Below are 4,520 nucleotides of genomic sequence, written 5' to 3' on the forward strand. Positions count from 1 at the left end.
CGAAACGCATCCCGGGGACCCTCACCTTTCTCCCCTCTGCTTTGTCTCCCTCTTTTCATTCGTCTGTCGGTCTCCCGTGGGCTTCTCCCCTTCTTTCCCTGTCGCCTCTTTCCATCTCATCCCACCCCAGCTCTCAATTCGCTTTTTCAATTTCAAAATGCCTTTGAAGCCAATGCCGTCCAACATGAAGCTCGCTCCCCTCCCTGTGAGAATGAACTCTGGGACTCTCCCCTCCTTCGCCTCTCTATGCCTCTCCTCACTGTGTCATCAATCCTCCGTCTCTACCCCCCCCACCCCCCCAACCTGGCCCTGCCTACCTCGCTCCATTTCTTTTTCTACTGGATGTATTGTTCTTGCATGAAGGACAGGTTCCTGTACAGGGGTGAAGTAAATCTTTTGTGACCCGTTATTCCTCGCCCGGGCCTCTAAATTTTTTTTTTTTAGTTAAGCCTCTCTTGGCGGACACAGGCGCCGAGCTGTAACCCGATACAGATGGAACGTAGCATAAACAGAAAAGCTCCCCTAAAAGGGAACGGCCCTCCGATCCCCCTCCCCGTTCCTTTTGAACAGCCAGGTTTTTGTTACAGGTGCTTTGTGGTTTCCTCCAAGTTCGGTCAGTGACTCAGAGGGGGAGTCGACCGTATAATAGGTCTTGTTCTTGCACATTGGGTCTTAGATACTTTCTGGGTTGTTCATATACGTGCCAGTAGATTTGTCGCACAGCAACACCTTATTTGGGATGTTTGACAATATTTCCTTAGCGGCTCTTTAGTTGGTCAATTCAACATTGTGCATTCCCTGCACACAGAATGCATTCATGGGAGTGAGATTTCTGATCCCTTCTAATTATAAGAAGTGTGTTCTTAACTTAACCCAAGTTCCAATTAACCTCCAACCTTCTCCTCTCCCTTGCTCTCTCTCTTAAAGATTTAGGGGAAAATATGTTCACATTTTATTGAATCAACCTTTTTTGAGGCCCTTTCACATTGCCTACCAACATAATCTGAGTCACTTTTACATTGTGAATGGTGTGTCACTGGTCCTCTCCGCCCTGCCTTGCTTGGCTCAATGGTCAACCACCATTAACCTCTTCACCTTCTTCTCTCATGTTGCCATTCTCATCACCCAACATCCCTGCAATAAACCCTTCATTCTGTTTTCTGTGTTTGCTTTACCTAACCCGCAGACCGCCACACAACAACACTTAAATCATTTCACAGGACCAGTATGAAGCATTTAGGTTGCACGCATGGACTAAAATGGAATGTATTATTAATTAATATGATTCATTAGTGTCCAATCACGTGAACCCTCGAAGAGTTTGTACCGACATTAAAGCTTTGTCCTGTCTCTTCTCCAGCCAGCCAGAGGATCAGAGGGTGAGCAAGCCTCCCTTGTATTGGGGTCATTGTGTTTTTTTGTATAACGTGTCTGGCTGAATTACAGCACCCGGGACCCAGTGACTGGCCTGCTTGTCATCACAAGGTCTACTGAGGCTCGACAATGTTGGCAAACAAACACTGCTCTCGTCTCACTATGAAGATTAAAGCTATCATCGAGAGCCAATATGGAAATGACATTACTTGTAACCGATAGATCAGAGAAATTCTCGTGATGCTTTATTGAGGGTCTGTGTCCTAGAAATGGAGTGAGACAGGAGTGGAGAGTAAAATGACAGGAGGAGGAGGGTGGTTGAAGGTATTGATCAAACATGGCGGCGTTACGACACAACAGATATGATAGGCAGATATGCAGAAAGGCAAACAAAAAGACAAAGACGGATTTGCAGAAGAGCGGAAAGATGAAAGTAAGACCAAGCAACAAACCCGAGTGCAAGAGGCTAATCTAATGAACTCCCATCAAATGTGTTTAGAGGGTTTAGCCAGAGAAGGATTTTCACCCGTAAGTTTGTCTCTTAGTAGCAGTGCGATGCAATCGGCCTCTGTTCAGGCCGGCTGTGCGTACATATGGAATTCCATTAACCTTTATGCCTCTACTGGTTAAATGTCAGCGCGGTGCATGAAATTGAATTGGTCATTGATTCAGAGGCAGGATTATTCACCCACTTAGCTGGAGACAAGTAGCATACAGGCGGACTGGATCTGCTTTAGTGTGTTCCGCTTTCTCTTTACGTACTCAATCCTAAATAAGAATGCAAAACCTCTGTGGAGACAGCTGCAACATGTATTCTCTACAGAAGGTTTACTCCGATTTACTACGGGACGCCTCCATTCTCAGATGAGAAGAACAGTCAACCTTTGAATCACAATATTCATTAATAGTCGAGTAGAGACAACCTTTGTAGGAAGTTTGAAAGACATTTGAAGTGAATCCCTGACAAACTACCATTATAATTGTCAATCAAAACACCAGCTGAGATGAAAAGGACCATTTTAGATATTTCTACAAGATTTTCAAAGTTTTTCTCTTTTTCCTTCCTTCTTAATAATATCTTTGGTAGTATATTGTTGAGAAAAAAAGAAAAGATTGAGAAAAGATTGTACAAGCATTTGCGATTTCAAATCCAGGTAATCTAATCTATAGCTAGAATGATTGACGGGTTTAACGGGTCATGAGACCTTCACTGCCCCCCCCCCCCCCCTCGAGCTCATGCAACAACCATAACATTATCTGGAGCAACGTCTTCCTGTAAACCCAACAACACCTGTAACATGAGAGTGTAACATTACATCTAACTAGCTCATTTCAAGGCGCCCCCCCCCACCACCCCCCGCTAATGTAAACATGGCACTCAAATGTTTGAGTTTCACACAGTACGAGTTTAAACTTCTACCATTTTCTACTCAACCTTTTTCTGTTCTGCTGAATATATATATATATATACGCTCCACAGTCCTGCTGCATGCATAAACTAGTCCTGACCTTCGTGCTCATTTGTGGGGGCGCAATATTAGTGGTAAAAAAGGAGGGGGGGGGGGGGTGCGGTTTCTGGGAGGCAGCGCGGCAGAGCTTAAGGAATATATAGGAGCTTGGAGGCAGAAAAGGTAACAATCGTAAAGCGGAGGAGGTCAGCAGATCGATGTACGGGGATTACTTGGTGCAATGTGAATGTCGATAGGTCAAGAGGCAAACTGGCTAATGAAGTTGAGTTATGACTCATCCATTTAGCTGCTGGCCTCACGCTCCACTGTCAGATATTGCTTACTTCTTTCTTTTTATTTAACATTTTCTCTCTTGCTTCCTTGCTCTCCATTCCGTTCTGTCTTTTCTCGCCTGCTTATTCCTCCTGTTTCTTCTTCCTGTGGTCCTTCAGCTCTCTCTGCTTCATTTTCTTTCTTTCTTCAACTCCAGCTTTTATTCTTTCCCCCTTGAGCCACAAATCAGCCCCTCGACTGTCATGCACTCCCACTCCGTGCTCTTTGTTTTCACGCTCATATCTCCTTTCTCTCTCTCTCTTTCCCAATGATCTCAAGTTGTATGTAACCAAATCTCAGTGTTCCCAAACTAACGCCGCCCCCCCCCTCTCCACACACAGTCAGAGCCTTCACACAAAATCCAATCTCAGAACACAAACGGTCCAGAACAGCCACGCTGGCATATTTTCATTCCGAAAAAACTTGTTGTCATTGATATTGATCCACAGTGAAAGCTGGTTCCTGACAAGTGATGGAGAGAACGGCACTCAAAAGGATTCCAGCCGCTTCTATCCAACAGCGGCGTAGATGTGGGAAGCCTCGTTGGGGAATGATTTTAACTTACTCAGACTTCCACAAGTTGAGCGAATGCGCTGTGTCTGTATTTAGTTTATTTGAAAAGCTGGAAAAAATAAAATCATGACACAGGGTTGAAGCTCTTTGACTTTGTGGAGGGACGCAGTGGAGGATTAAAGAGGGTTGCTCTTATCTGTGTGACGCTAGCTCTGCTTTCACAGCCCCTCTCCCACCGGGCACTTTCTGCACTAAAACACTCAAACTCTTTCATCAGCAAATTGTGAGTTTATCTTGCTCTTAACCTTGCCTTTCTACTCCGCTGCATTATCGGGCTCTGCTCATATAAACACCTGCCAAGATGGTGCCAGAGTGGCTGAGATTTACCTCCCTTTTAGTCATTGCCCATTCGTGTATATTTGTGTAATAGACTTTGTGTCTTTGCTGCATTGTATGATGTTTGCTTTCAGACTTATTAAGGGCTGTGTTGCAAATTGCATTATTGCATTATTGCAGTTTGTCTCTTAGTCAGTGGAACATTTCCACCGGAACAATGGTCTTTAATTCCTCAGGTGCACAGAAACACAGATCCCAATGAATGCTGATGTGGCTTCATGATGGGTCTGTTGGGGACTGTTTGTTCATTCATTTTGCAGTTACGACTCTTCCCCCAGGTGGCCAAACAAAATGTATCATGTTGCTTTGATTAGGATTAGATTGTAAAAGACACAACTAGAGACTAACATGAAACTTGCAGAATTATGTTACAATGATTTCAAAAAGCTGTCTTTGCTTTTTACCATCCGTTTCCTTCTATGCAGGGTTTTGGATCCCTGTTTCATCAGCTGTAAA

The sequence above is a fragment of the Gasterosteus aculeatus genome, chromosome 13 (assembly GCF_964276395.1).
Source record: "Gasterosteus aculeatus chromosome 13, fGasAcu3.hap1.1, whole genome shotgun sequence".
Lineage (NCBI taxonomy): Eukaryota > Metazoa > Chordata > Actinopteri > Perciformes > Gasterosteidae > Gasterosteus > Gasterosteus aculeatus.